General features: G+C 43.7%; 1 protein-coding gene across 2 annotated transcripts in view; it reads right to left on the bottom strand.

The window, feature by feature from the left end:
* NLGN4X (neuroligin 4 X-linked) overlaps positions 1-16140 on the bottom strand; it is a 139333-nt gene that overhangs the window by 72894 nt on the left and 50299 nt on the right. The gene's annotated exons all lie outside the window — the stretch shown is intronic.

The following is a 16140-nucleotide window of genomic DNA, read 5'->3' as shown; positions in this document are numbered from 1 at the left end:
GAGTGCTGCTGTGCCAGACATGCTAGAACTTCAATACGAACTGGAGTCAAAGGCAGCCAAGTGGTACGCCACCATAGACATAGCTAATGCATTTTTCTCTATTCCTTTGGCACCAAAGTGCAGGCCACAGTTTGCTTTTACCTGGAGAGGTATCCAGTACACCTGGAATCGACTGCCCCAGGGGTGGAAACACAGTCCTACTATTTGCCACGGACTGATCCAGACTGCACTAGAAAAGGGTGGAGCTCCAGAACATTTGCAATACATTGACGACATCATTGTGTGGGGTGATACAGCAGCAGAAGTTTCTTTCCCCCATTTTTCCATTTCTCTTGTGGACATTATAATTCCTTAACTGCTAAAAAAGGAATATAATTTATGTTTTTGTAAGAGTTTTTATCACTCTTCACAAGGCATAGGCAAATGAAAATTCCAAGCAAACCTAAGCAGCATCTGATTTCAATAAGAGCCTTAATAAGAAACTTGACAGCTCCCAGTAAGCCCTTACGAAATGCAGCTGGAAATGGGTTTTCATGCAAGTTGCTAAGAGCAACTTGTCACTTTCAAATGCAATCTCAGCTCTACATGCCTTATGGTATGCACTCCAGTCTGTGCTGTGTTGTGGCTTCTAACCTCTTTTAGAGTTTCTAAAACTGCAAATTTTAGTCAGATGATTAACTCCTGCAAAAAGGAATATGAGTTGCACAGGGAAGAAAAAGAACAGTGTGGTCAGTAAGTTCTAAGTCCCTGCCACAAATTGTCCTGAACAACTGCCTGCTGGCTATCACAGGCTTAGATAAGCATGAAAGAAAAATCAGCTGGATAATTTATTAAGTCATTCATTTCTGCAAGATTAGATTTTTCAGGGAAACTGCAGAGCAGGCCAGCACATCCTTGGAAGCATGAGCAACCAGTAATTTTCATTTTCTCCTGTTTTATACTGAATTTATACTGAAATTCTGTAGTTGTGAGAAAAACAATTGTAACTCCAGATTTAAACAGATTTGCCAATAAAAAAAAAAAAAGATTAAATGGAAGGTTTTATAGCAAGAGTTGTTGGGTTTTCTCCCTGAAACAGTACATACTGTACTAGTTGTTGAAGGAAATTTGAACTTCACTTGAACTTTAAAATCACTTTCTTTTTTTAACCAACTATCATTTTATAGTGACAGTTGCTTAATTTCAGGTTATTTCAATAGCTTGTTACACTTCTTTTATCACAGATTAAGATAATAACAATAAGGTAATACTTTCAGGTTTATATCAGGTTATCACTGTCCTTGGGTTAATTTCTGAATTTTGTAATAGTAACATAAAATCTGTGAGTTCAGTACAAAAAATGAACAGGTGCCAGGCTATACTCCAAGCTTTTGATTCACTCAGCCTACATATTAGGTATATGTGAGGATGGAATATGACCCTAACTTTGATCTCTTCTTGAAAATTTTCAGGCAAAAGCTCCACTCAGTACTAATGAATTGAAATTACACTTAAATATATGCAGCATTTTGTGCATTTGATTCTTCCTTTGGAAATAACTAATGAATGAAATCAGACTGTTTTCTCAAAGTATCAACATTTGATTGTGTTTCCTTCACATCTGTATTATAAATACACAGAAGTCTTCACTGTTGTCCTTCTAAAGTTGAAGTACTCTATCCGTGTTTGAGTATCAGTACAAAAAGTTGTCTCAAAAAGAGACAGAACACCTAACCATTACTCAGCTTCTGATGGCACTGTAACTTATGTACTTGTTGCTTCTGATGTTTGAAACAGAAGATGTAGTGACATGACAGTCCAAAAACAACGGGACAAATACAATTTCTGTGACTTAACAGAATCACAGAATGGTTACAGAATCACAGAATGGTTTAACAATAGATTTAAAATAAGAGAAAAGGATAGGATTTACAAAAAGTAATTAACAAAGAGCCTAATTCCGATGTCTACAAAAATGTGTTGATAGCAATGGAATTAACATTTACTTCTTAATGATGGGATTTTAGGAGTTCCACTGAAGTAGAAAATCTGCTGCAACAACTGATGTTATCTGACACAATTATTGGCCAACTAAGAAGATAGGCCAGGGACCAAACTGGACAGGAAATCTTGTGCATGAAGCTTAGAGATGTAGGTGAGGCAACGTACAGAAGTTTGTATTGGCTTCAGCAATGCAGTCACTATAAGCTAAATCGAGCTTAAATTTCCTTTCTTGTGTAAGCATGAAACTGTGATTCACTTAGCACACTCCAGCTCCTGGGTCATTCCCATGTGTACTAATCTACATCTGGCCTTTTCTACCAGCAGATCACCTTTAGGTTTCCTGTACTAGTGGAGTCACACGCACTGGAGATAGAGGAAGGCTGTCTGGAGGTACAAAGCGAAGAGATATCTGCATGTCTGAATTTAAAATACCCACAAAGGAGTCATTCTGCACAACAATTACACTAGTGAAGACAAAATTCAATGTATTGTAGACTATTGTACACTACTAATACAAGAGAATCTGGCTCATGAGGTCATTTACTACTTACTTGCTTTGATTACTGCAGAATAGAATAGAATAGAGTTCAGTTGGAAGGGACCTACAATGGTCAGTCAAATTACAACATACACTGTTTCAGTGCATTGATGTCTTAACTTGCAAACCAGGCACTCAGTGAAGAAAGCTAAGGTTCTCAGTAACTTGCAGAAGTACAGAGCCTGCTTGTAAACTGAACTCTGATTTATATTATACTGCCTAATATGATCATTTATAGCAAGCTTTAATTGAATGTGGATATAACTTCTACTAAAAGGAAGTCCAGCCTTTTAAGACAGAGTACTTAAAATGGATGCTTATTGCCGAAAAAGGGAGATAGATTAGAGACAGACTATTCTTATCTGCATGATTTGGAATTATAAGAGGAAGAAAGTGTTAAATTGCAAGTGGTCTCAGAAATGCTAAGTCAGTTTTACAATTTTGAACTCTGAGTGCATCTCATTTACTGCAGTAGATGTTTCATTTAACTCTGGCTTCCAAAATACCTGATTCTTATTTCTAGAATTCATCCCAGGTTTTGACTTTTCTTTTTTTTTTTCTGTAATAACATCCTGGCTTCCAAAATGCCTCATTCATGTTCCCAGAATTCATCTCTGGTTTTGCCTTTAATAGCTCACACAAGAACATCAAGTTCAAATTTGAATATGATAACTTTTTTGAAGACTTTTTCTTCGAAGTGTATAACACCATGACTGAATTTAACTGCATAAAAAAAATTGTGCTGGGCCTTGGGGCTTTGGTTTTTATTGTTTTGGGGGGGTTTTTGTTTGTTTTTTGGAGGGGTTGATGCGTCAGATTTAATTTTTACTGTTACACAAGCTAAACAGGGATTCAGCATGTTGAAGTCTCACCATGAGACACACAATTCATGTCATGTCACTGTAAAAGAATAATAATAATAAATCCCTCTTCTGTATTTTTCCTGCCAACATAATCCTGAAAAAGGTGCTAAAACAGTGTTTATAGCTAGTCTAGAAAGATGTTACTTCTTCTTAAAGCATATCCATGAAGACTAAGAATGTAGATAATGAAGAGGAATTGAGCAGTATCTAGACTGAGTCATGTCGTTAAAACCATCGCACTTTTTGTAATACTAGAACATTCATTGAATTAGGATATCTATTTTGCCTAATCCTCACACTCTGTTGAATTTCCATATTTTCAGTTAAATAATTTCCTAAATAGTTTGTGAATTTTGGAAATTCAACTCAATTGTTGAGTAACTTTGAACTCATTATATAAAAAATACTATCATCCTACATAGTGCTCAAAGCACAGGGTGGGAGTGGGGAGACAGCAGGATTTAGTACTTCTGTGTGTTACAGTACTGAATTCATCAAGATACAGGAGCACTGCCTTGCACAGGGACAAGTTAGCCATTTCCTCTAGCTCCAGCAGTGTCTTCAGTCATCACTATGGTGAGATATGAGTAGGAACAGAAACTACTAATCTGGGCAGAGGCAGGACCCTCCCAAACCCTAAAGTGCACAAGAATTTAAACACAGCATCGCAGCACTCCACTTTGAGTAGGGCACACTAAAATAAGTAAAAGGAAAAGCTAAATCTTTCTGTTTTATTGTCCCAAAAGGATCCTATCCAGGGAATATATTTTGATAAATGTCAATTTATACTCGAAGGGAAAATATTGCCTTCTAAATAACATCAACAACCCATACTATTGCTGCATGCATGCTTTATGGTCTAGAAATCTCAGGAAGAATAATTCCAGAAGTAATTTTATTCAAAGTATAGAGAGGGATAATTAAAAAGTTGGAAAGTCTTGGGCCCAGTTGTCTGCTATTTTGCCATAGTGCTACTTGAACACAGAGAGAGAGAGAGATGAGGTATTTATTCCCAGAGCAGCTCTGAAGTCCTCCAAGAAGGAGAGGAAATGTGTTCTTCTGTATTCTGGAGTTACAGATAAATATTGTTCAGTGCACAATCTAAAGGCTTATATTTTACCCAGATACAAGAAGAAGAGGTAGAGATGAAGATATTTGTCTCTATCAGCCAGTTAAAATGTTTTATAGCCCTGAAGGTCAGCATGTTACAGCTACCACAAGTAAAGCCTTTTTTCTATCTGGGATGCCTGCTTTCTGGTTAACTTGAGACTAGAAGTTCCAGTATCTCAGTTATAGCCAACAGGCAACCAAACTTCCACCTATAAAAGATGGAGAAACCTTGTCTTTACCATGCCTGCTAAAACCTGGTTTTAAAATTCAAAGGATGCAGTGTTGTGTTAAAAAAAGGTCTTTTCAAATCATAAGACTTTTACTAAGTTATAGGATGCTCACGGATTCCATTAAATATAATTAAAATTATATTATTAGAAGGTAGTAAAAGAAACCCATATAGCTTATATTCTATTACCTTGACAAATATTCCATGGCTGTATAGATATTTCTTGAAGCCAAACTCAGTGAAGGATAGTCAGGTAAAGTAAATGGTCCCTAACAATTTTCTTTTTCCCTCATCTATGAAGATGCATTTCCAAAATCCAGGCTTTCTTAAACATATGTAATCACTGTTAGCAATTCGTTCCCAGGATCTCAAACCGGGATTTGTTCCTGCAGTTTAAACCTCGGGAAGCTGATGCTAGCAGCAGCAGCAGCAGCAGCAGTTGTCTCCTGCTGAGAGCAGCAAGAGGCTTGTGAGGTACCCGGGGGTTGTCTGAGGGAGTTTCTGGGCCCTGGGCACCCTTGGGCTGATGGTGGGGGAGGTACCAGCAGGCAGAAGACAGGTCTTGTGAGAGGAGCGGGCAAGAGTGGGATGGTGCTGGCTGTCCTGGTGACCAGTTCAAACTGCAGGAAGCCCCATATAACCAGCCCCTGGGGAACACCAAGCACTGAGAGCTCTGCTAACAGGCTGAGGTTGTTGGTTGGGAGTGGTGTCAGCAGTTTGTACAGCAGTTTGTTTGCAGGGCACACAGGAATTGCTGCCAACTCTGCCAGTGATCAGGCTGCTGCGTGCTCTGCTCGCCTGCAGGCTTTGACTGCAGCCCCGACGGTCATCCCAGCTAGCTGATGTCTGTGCAAGCCTACCCAGAAGCTTGAGGTTTCCAGGGAATTAGAATTAGAAGAACAATGTCTTTCAATATAATTTTCGTTTTATAAGTGGGCTATTTTTTCTGAGAACTATAAGGAGACTGTGACCTGCTGAAAGAATGTGGTGTCCACCCTCCACAACTGCAAGACTGTGGCTGAAACCTGAACGAAAACACTACAGCCTACCTATGCTGACGTTTCTACCCAAACAAACCTCCCAAGGACTGAAACAGCTGTTCACACTTTAGGTTGCATGGAGCTCCAGTATCTCTAAGTCCCCCTATCAGCTGAAGGCAGCGGTGGATGTCATAGCTGCAAGTATGCCCTGCTGGAGGAACTACTCAGACAAGTAGCTGTGTTACCAGAGGAGCTCAACAGGAAACACAGTACCCAGGAATGTGAGCAGGAGATCAATACATGGTATTGTGCGCTGTCCCAGCCTGTGCAACAGCCCTGCCTTAAGGCTGTGCAAGGGGAAGGTAAGCCTGAATCCAACCTTGAGCTGACTAACACAAGATGGAGGCTGGACTCTTGTCTCTGCTTAGGGCAGAAGAAGAACCTTTCCCCATCCCCTGAAGTGCTCGTACATAACAGACATGATGTTCTGGGGTCGGAGAATGAAGAGCATGTGACTAACACACAGGATCCAGGAAAAGCCAACCATGCAAACTTGATCCAATCACCCACTGCACTGGAACCACTGCCACCAGAAAAGCACATAAAGTATTAGGAACTGGAGATTCCCTACCGAGAGCTGAAGCACCCATTTGCCATCCAGAAAATTTCTCTAGATAAGTTTGCTGCCTACCAGGAGCTCACATTTGTGACACCTCTGAGAGGCTGCCAAGCCTGATGAATACTACCGAGTACCATCTGTTCCTACTGTCCCATGTAGAGTCTATTGATACTGCAACAAGGCAACTTGGACTATATGCCCCTCAGAGCAATATTAAAAGGATCAGGAGCACAGGTGGTGTTCTCCTCTATCCTCCCAGTCACAGGAAGGTGTTCAGGAAGAGGCAGGCAAATTGAACAGGTCAATGCATGGTTGTGTAGCTCAAAAACTCAAGGTTTTGGCTTCTATGATCATGAATCCACCTTTGAGAAGCCAGGTCTCTTGGGAGCTGATGGGATTCATATGATCAAGTGAGGCAAGGGCCTCTTCGCCAACAAGCTGGCCAGACTTATAAGGAGAGCTTTAAACCAGATTTAGCAGAGGATTGGGATGGAGTTTTGGGTAACAGAGAAAAGCCAGGGGCTGCTGATAAATTAGAAACCAATGGGAACACCTATGAAATGTCCCAAAGGAATTAGGGCATTTTTCACTGAAAAGGTGACATGGTCAATAACTCAACTGAAGCGTCTCTATACCAATGCACACAGCATGGGTAACAAACAAAAGGAGCTGGAAGCCACTGTGCAGCTAGAAAGCTATGATCTAATTGCTGTCACTGAAACATTGTGGGATGAATCACACAACTGGAGTGCTGCAATCAATGGCTGTAAGTTGTTGTTGGTGGGCAGTTAGCCTCTATACAAAAAATGGATTGACTACACGCAGTTGTCTTTGAAAACCAGCAATGAACAGGTTGAGAGTTTATGGATGAAAATTAGAGGCCAAGTCAACAAAGGAAAGCTTGTGGTTAGTGTTTACTACATGCTGCCCAATCAAGGGGAGGATGTCAATGAAGCAATCTTACTTCAGCTACAGGAAGCATCATGCTCACAGGCTCCGATCCTGCTGAGGAGCTTCAGTCACCCTGACATCTGCTGGGAGCAGCACAGCAAGCTGTAAGCAGTCCAGAACACTCCTGGAGTGTATTCAGGATAATTTCTTAATCCAGGTGATAGACAGCCCAACCAGAGGAGAAGCATTACTGGACTTGTTGCTCACCAACACAGATGAACTAATTAGAGATGTCAAGATTGGTGGCAGCCTGGGCTGCAGTGATCATGTCCTGGTGGAATTCACAATCTTGAGGGATATGGGCCAGGTGAACAGTAGGGTCAGGACCCTGATTTTAGGAGAGCAAACTTTCAGTAGTTTAAGGAATTAGTAGGTGGGAGCCCCTGGCAAAATGCCCTCAGGGATAAAGGAGCAGAACAGAGCTGGCAGCTCTTTAAGGTTCATTTTTCATAGAGTGCAAGAGCTCTTGATTTCCATGTGTAAGAAATCGGGTAAGGAAGGCAGGAGACTGGCTTGTCTCAGTAAGGATCTCCTGGTAAAGCTAAAGTGTAAGAAGGAAAGGCATTGGAACCATGGGCATGTATCCTGGGAAGAACATAGGGATGCTGCTTGAGTGGTAGGGATGGGATCAAGAAAGCTAAGGATGGCACAGTTGGAGCTGAATTTGCCAAGGAATGTGAAGAATGATAAGATGGACTTCTACAGGTGCGTTGCTCAGAAAGGGAAGATGTACCCCCCCTAATAAGTAAGACAGGCAAACTACTGAAAACCAGCATGGAGAAGGCTGAGGTACTCAACAATTTTTTTGCCTCTGTTTTCACTGTCAATTACTCTTCTCACATCTCTCAAGTACCTGAACCTCAAGGCAGAGATTGGGGGAATGAAGTCCCTCCCATTGTAGAAGATCAGGTCTGAGACCACATGAGGAACCTGAACATAAAGAACTCCATGGGACCCAATAAGATGCATGCCAGGGTCCTGAGGGAATTGGCAGATGTAGTCACTAAGCCACTTTCCATCATATTTCAAAAGTCATGGCAGTCAGAGGAAGTCTCCAGTGACTGAAGAAAAAGGAATGTCACAACCATTTTTAAAAAGGATAATAAGGAGCACCCTGGGAACTACCAACCAGTCAGCCTCACCTCCATGCCCAGTAAGATCATTGAACAGGTCCTCCTGGAAGGCATGTCAAAACATATGGAAGACAAGGTGGTGATTAGAGATAGCCAACATGGCTTCACCAAGGGCAAAACATACCTGATTAATCTAGTGGCCTTCTATGATGAAGTGGCTGTATCAATGGACAAGGGAAAACAACAGTCTTGCTGCAAAATTGGAGCAAAATATGGGTTTGATGGATGGACTGTTAGACGGATAAGGAACTGGCTGGATAGCCACATCCTCAAGAGGAACAGTCAATGGCTCAATGTCCGACTGGAAACCAGAAATGAGTGATGTCCCTCAAGACAGCAAGTCTGTGGACAACACAAAGATGAGTGGTGCAGCTGATGTGCTAGAGGGAAAGGATGTCATACAGGGGGACCTTGACAGCCTTGAGAAGTTCAACAAGGTCAAGTACAAGGTCCTGCACCTTGATTAGGGCAATCTCTAGTATCAATACAGACTGAGGGATAAATTGATTGAGAGCAGCCCTGTAGAGAAGGACTTGGGGATAGTGGTGGATGAAAGAATTAGACACGAACCAGCAATGTGCACTTGCAATCCAGAAAGTCAATCATATCCTGGGCTGCATCAAAAAAAGCATGGCCAGCAGGTTGAGGGAGGTGCTTCTCCATCTCTACTCAGCTCTCGTGAGACCCCACCTGGAGTACTGCATCCAGCTCTGGGGCCCCCAACATAAGAAGGACATGGAGCTGTTGGAGTGAGTCCAGAGGAGGGCCACAAAGATGATCAGAGAGCACCTCTCCTATGAAGACAGGCTGAGAGAGTTGGGCTTGTTCAGCCTGGAGAAGAGAAAGCTCTGGGGAGACCTTCTAGCAGCCTTCCAGTATCTGAAGGGGGCCTACAGTAAAGTTGGAGAGGGACTTTTTACAAGGGCATATAGTGATAGGACGAGGGAGAATGGTTTTAAACTGAAAGAGGGTAGGTTTAGATTAGATATTAGGAAGAAATTCTTTACTGTGAGGGTGGTGAGACACTGGAACAGGTTTCCAAGAGAAGTTGTGGCTGCCTCCTCCCTGGCAGTGTTTAAGGCCAGGTTGGATGGGGCTTTGAGCAACCTGGTCTAGTGGAAGATGACCCTGCCCTTGGCAGTGGGGTTGGACTAGACGATCTTTGAAAGCCCCTTCCGACACGAACCATTCTATGATTTGTCTGGCTAATATCATCCAGTGATTATCTATACAGTCCTAACAGATTTTCTACCTACTGCTGTTAATGACACGATATAGACTGAAAGGATAATAATTTAATGTGCCTGAAGAACAGAACTAACATTTATGATAAGTATAACAGCATCTAGTATTCAGGTCCATTCAAGTTATAATTTTCCAGAGGAAGGAAAAATATATATTTAAAGTTTCTTCAGTAACTCATTATTGTGATCAATTCAATGCATATTCCTCTATCTCAGGATGTGATAATAGTGATAGAATTGCACATCTCTCTCATTAACGTCAGGTTTGTATTTGTCCTCTTATATATGAACTTACAAATCAAATGCAACTGAAACACACCAGAATTACAGAAAAAAAGTATATCTTTCAAAAAGAAGATAGTCCAGACTAGAAGAAATGGATACAAACATTGTCAATCTATCTTCAAAATGTATGTAATTAATTATGCTGCTTTTTTAACTTTTATGAATAATCATGTTTGTTTTCCATATGTTTTTTTACCTGAAGAAATTCCTGTTTTCTCTTTAATTTTTTTATTTATGAAGCAAGTCAAAAATACATGGGATTCTCCTAACATCTTCCAATGTTTAGGCAGAACCTAATGCGTTCTCAAGGTTCATATTTATATTTCACCAATGACGAAAAAACACAAATACAGTCACAAAACACAATTCCTCTGATTTTTTAAGTGCTAAGAGCATAGACTGAATATCTTGTTTACCTAATTCAAACATAGACCTTCTATAACAAAGCTGACAGCGGCGGCAGCAGCGACAGCGGTGACAGTGGCAGCAGCGACTTGAGGTTAGTGCGGGGGCGAGGGCGACATCAGGCTTAACTGGGCGGTTTTCGTACCCTGGGCCCCCCCGCCGAGCATCAGCCCCGAGCTGCTTCCCCCCCCACCCCGGACCCAGAGGTTCCCGGCAACGAATCAGGAGAGGAGGGGGCGTAGCCGGAGGCACCGTGGGCGATTTAAACGCACCACCCCCTGTTGATTGGGTGATAAAAAGCCTCCTGGAGGGCAGGGACTAGTCCCTGGCCAGAGGGAAGAGGGAGACTCAGCAGTCACTGGGTGTGTCAGCAGTGACTGGGTGTGTCCCAGGGCAGGGGAGGCCGCAGCAGTTTGCAGGTTGTTGGGGAGGGCGCTGACTCCCTCCCAGTGCACAAGGCGAGGAAGGTGCCAAGGAGCTGTGAACCAGGGGTGTCACCAACAGGTATTTCCCAGCTCAGTGAAAGAACAATGGTATCTACCCGGTGGAAGAAGACCAAAATGGATGTGGGAACCCAGACAGAGCTCCCACGGAAGGAGGCGATGGTGCAGGTCGCAGGCTGCAGGGAATTCTACAGCGTCTCTGTGGTGACAGGGGGCTGTGTGCGCTGTGAGCAGACAGATGATCCGCTCGGCCGAGCGGCACAGCTGCAAAGCCAGGTTGAAAGGCTTCAAGCCGAAGTAGAAAGGCTTAGGAGCATTCGGGAGGCTGAAATGGAGATAGACTGGTGGAGCCAGGCTCTGCCTTCCCTGCAACAAAAATGGGAGCACCTGCCGGAGAGCTCCCAGGATCGAGGGACCCCTGTACTCTGCCCCTCTCAGGTGGAAAACAATAACCTAGAGGAGAGGAGTGAGTGGAGGCAAGTCTATGGCTGTGGCAAAAGGCGAGTGCCCTCCTTGCCTACCTTGCCTCCTCAGGTGCCTCTGAGCAATAGATATGAAGCCCTAGTGGAATACAGCCCGTCCAATGGGGATGTGGTGGAGAGGCAACCTATATCAGAGGTCTCACCACAGTCAGAAAAACCTGACAGGCGTATAGCTACCTCCTCCACAAGGAAGAAGAGAAGAGTTTTAGTGGTTGGAGACTCCTTCCTAAAGGGATCTGAGGGCCCAATATGCAGAGCTGACCCCCATCACAGGGAGGTCTGCAGCCTGCCTGGAGCCCGAATCAGGGATATCACCAGGAAACTCCCCAACCTGGTGAAGGCCACAGACTACTACCCCCTGCTGATCTTCCAGACAGGTGGGGAAGAAGCTGCATCCCATAGTCTGAGGGGGATGAAGAAAGACTACAAGGCCCTAGGACGGTTGGTGAGAGAGTCTGGGGCACAAGTTGTTTTCTCCTCCCTCCTTCCATTTTCAGGTGATGAAGTGGGGTGGAATAGTAGGATTGTCTCTATTAATGCCTGGCTACGAGACTGGTGCTACAGGCAGGGCTTTGGGTTCTTTGATAATGGCTGGTTTTATAAGACACCAGGCGTGACCGTAATACATGGGAAAGGTTTATGTCGTAGAGGCAAAAGGGTTCTGGGACAGGAATTAGCAGGGCTCATTCGGAGAGCTTTAAACTACATTCGAAGGGGGATGGGGTAGTAGCTGGGCTTGCACCACTGGGGCAATGCTCTAGTGTTGAGGTAGACCAGGAGGCATCCCATCCCCCTGGGGTGAAATCGGTGTGCTCAGCTCGCTCCCTGAAATGCCTGTACACCAATGCACGCAGCATGGAGAATAAACAGGAGGAGTTAGAAATCCGTGTTCGGTCGGGGGGCTATGATCTAGTGGCAATTACAGAGACTTGGTGGGACGCCTCGCATGACTGGAATGTGGTCATGGATGGCTATGTCTTGTTCAGGAAAGACAGACCACTAAGTAGAGGTGGTGGAATTGCTCTTTATGTGAGTGAGCAGCTAGAATGTATTGAGTTCTGTCCAGGGGCGGATCAGGAGCGAGTTGAGAGTTTGTGGGTGCGAATTAAGGGGCAGGCTGGCAGGGGTGATACTGTTGTGGGTGTCTATTACAGGCCACTGGATCAGGATGAGGAGGGTGATGAGGCCTTCTACAGGCAGCTGAGAGCAGTCTCGCAATTACAGGGTCTGGTTGTTGTGGGGGATTTCAACTACCCTGATATTTGCTGGGAGGCCTACTCAGCCAGCCATCCTCAGTCCAGGAGGTTCCTCCAGTGCATTGATGATAACTTTCTGATGCAAATGGTGGATGAGCCAACTAGGAGAGGAGCGCTGCTGGATCTTATCCTCACTAACAAGGAGGGTCTGGTTGAAGAGGTGAAGGTTGAGGACAGCCTTGGTTGTAGTGACCATGAGGTGGTAGAGTTCAGGATCTCATGTGGCAGGAACAGAATAGCTAGCAGAATCGCAACCCTGGACTTCAGGAGGGCCAACTTTGGCCTTTTCAAGCAATTGCCAGGGGAAATCCCATGGGACAGGGTACTAGAAGGTAAGGGGGCCCAAGATAGTTGGTTAGCGTTCAAGGACTGCTTCTTCCGAGCTCAAGATCAGAGCATCCCAGCAGGTAGGAAGTCAAGGAAGGGTAGCAGGAGACCTGCGTGGTTAAACAGGGAACTGCTGGGCAAACTGAAGTGGAAGAAGAGGGTGTACAGATCATGGAAGGAGGGGCTGGCCACTTGGGAGGAATATAAGTCTGTTGTCAGAGGATGTAGGGAGGCAACTAGGAAAGCTAAGGCCTCCTTGGAATTAAACCTTGCAGGAGAGGTCAAGGACAACAGAAAGGGCTTCTTCAAATACATTGCAGGTAAAGCCAACACTAGAGGCAATGTAGGCCCACTGATGAATGAGGTGGGGGCCCTGGAGACAGAGGATAAAAAGAAGGCGGAGTTACTGAATGCCTTCTTTGCCTCTGTCTATACTGTTGGAGGCTGTCCTGAGGAGCCCCGAACCCCTGAGGCCCCAGAAGGAGTCAGGGTAGAGGAGGAATCTGTCTTGGTAGATGAGGGCTGGGTCAGGGACCAATTAAGCAATCTGGACGTCCATAAATCCATGGGCCCTGATGGGATGCACCCACGGGTGCTGAGGGAGCTGGCGGAAGTCATTGCTAGGCCACTCTCCATCATCTTTGCTAAGTCGTGGGCAACGGGAGAGGTGCCTGAGGACTGGAGGAAAGCGAATGTCACTCCAGTCTTCAAAAAGGGCAAGAAGGAGGACCCGGGTAACTATAGACCGGTCAGCCTCACCTCCATCCCCGGAAAGGTGATGGAACAACTTGTTCTTGGTGCTGTCTCTAGGCACATCAAGGACAGGGGGATCATTAGGGGCACTCAGCATGGCTTCACCAAGGGAAAGTCATGCTTAACCAACTTGATAGCCTTTTATGAGGACGTAACCCAGTGGATAGATGATGGTAAAGCTGTGGATGTGGTCTATCTCGATTTCAGTAAAGCGTTTGACACGGTCTCCCACAGCATCCTCACAGCTAAACTGAGGAAGTGTGGTCTGGATGATTGGGTAGTGAGGTGGATTGTGAACTGGCTGAAGGAAAGAAGCCAGAGAGTGGTGGTCAATGGGACAGAGTCCAGTTGGAGGCCTGTGTCTAGCGGAGTCCCTCAAGGGTCGGTACTGGGACCAGTTCTATTCAATATATTCATTAATGACTTGGATGAGGGAATAGAGTGCACTGTCAACAAGTTCGCTGATGACACAAAACTGGGAGGAGTGGCTGATGCACCGGAAGGCTGCGCAGCCATTCAGAGAGACCTGGACAGGCTGGAGAGTTGGGCGGGGAGAAATTTAATGAAATATAACAAGGGCAAGTGTAGAGTCCTGCATCTGGGCAAGAACAACCCCATGTACCAGTACAAGTTGGGGGCAGACCTGTTGGAGAGCAGCGTAGGGGAAAGGGACCTGGGGGTCCTAGTGGACAACAGGATGACCATGAGCCAGCAGTGTGCCCTTGTAGCCAAGAAGGCCAATGGCATCCTGGGGTGTATTAGAAGGGGTGTGGTTAGCAGGTTGAGAGAGGTTCTCCTCCCCCTCTACTCTGCCCTGGTGAGGCCGCATCTGGAGTATTGTGTCCAGTTCTGGGCCCCTCAGTTCAAGAAGGACAGGGAACTGCTAGAGAGAGTCCAGCGCAGAGCCACGAAGATGATTAAGGGAGTGGAACATCTCCCTTATGAGGAGAGGCTGAGGGAGCTGGGTCTCTCTAGCTTAGAGAAGAGGAGACTGAGGGGTGACCTCATTAATGTTTATAAATATGTAAAGGGCAAGTGTCAAGAGGATGGAGCCAGGCTCTTCTCAGTGACATCCCTTGACAGGACAAGGGGCAATGGGTGCAAGCTGGAACACAGGAGGTTCCACATAAATATGAGGAAAAACTTCTTTACGGTGAGGGTGACCGAACACTGGAACAGGCTGCCCAGAGAGGTTGTGGAGTCTCCTTCTCTGGAGACATTCAAAACCCGCCTGGACGTGTTCCTGTGTGATATGGTCTAGGTAATCCTGCTCCGGCAGGGGGATTGGACTAGATGATCTTTAGAGGTCCCTTCCAATCCCTAACATTCTGTGATTCTGTGAAAGGATACATTTCATAGTGTCTCAAAAGTTACATTTGCCACTGTTGAGAAGTGGTATTTAATGTCAAAAATAACACTGTATTTTTCCTAATCCATTTAAAATCCTCACAGTTATTACTTTGCAGTTTCTTATATGAATGCCTCTGTATTGTGCCTTTTTTCCTAAATGCCACAATATAAAGGTATAGCATTTTGTCTTTTTTGTTTGTTTCCAATATAAACACATAAAATAGTTCATCAGTGCAAATATTGCATTTTTCCCTTTAGATAGATATGAGGCAGATGGACAATGAAACCAAGAAAAGCGTTTTAAGTGATCCATGAAATAAACATTTTACAGATAAATAACTATTACCAAGTTCCTAGGTATACACTTTATTTGGCAACAACAACAACAATCCTTTTTTTTTTTTAGTCTTGAGTTCTTCACTTATATTTTTACTATCCTTTTTTTCTTTTTTTTTTTCTTTTTTGTGTGTGTTTCTTAGTACCAAGACTGCATGCATAAATATAGCAAAATATCCTTTTATATTCCTGGGTTTACGTTTAAATCTGACTCTAACATAGAAAGAATGCTCTTTTGTATTTAAACAAGAGTCAAAATCAGGGACAAGGAAAAAAATCTCAGTACTCTGATGAGCTAGAACATTGTTGAAACACATTAACCACATTAATAGACAACTCAGCAAAAGAAGTTTCCTGTGTGCCAAAACAGTACATGCCAAGAATATAGATCAGACTTGCTATTAAGAAAAAACAGATTAAAAATCTTTGTAAAAGCAATTCTAAATCAAAAAAAACACACAAAAAATTACTATACTTTACCTTGTGTATCTAAAATGCTGGAATAGGAGCATTCTAGCTGCCTATATGCTATTCTATACAGACTATATGCATTTTCATTAAGATAAAATGTATTTCTAATGTCTGCTATTATGAGCAAATTTTTAGCTTGATTTTCTATGGAAAAGTAGAACTACAATAAATAAACCTTCATTTGGAGAAACGCCTGGTACATGCAAACATCCAGGAGTCAGAATCACAGAAAAGGCAGAAAAGATTTTTAGTCTGTTGTCATGGATCTAAGGTTGTTTTATTATTCAATCTAATGCTGACAGGAGAATATTTGTAATATCAAGAAGATGCAGTTCTTGTTCTGTTTGAAAGACAGAATTATTAATTTCTCTCAATATAACAA

This window comes from Nyctibius grandis, chromosome 2, assembly GCF_013368605.1.
Source record: "Nyctibius grandis isolate bNycGra1 chromosome 2, bNycGra1.pri, whole genome shotgun sequence".
Lineage (NCBI taxonomy): Eukaryota > Metazoa > Chordata > Aves > Nyctibiiformes > Nyctibiidae > Nyctibius > Nyctibius grandis.
This window is presented reverse-complemented; position numbering and strand designations above follow the sequence as displayed.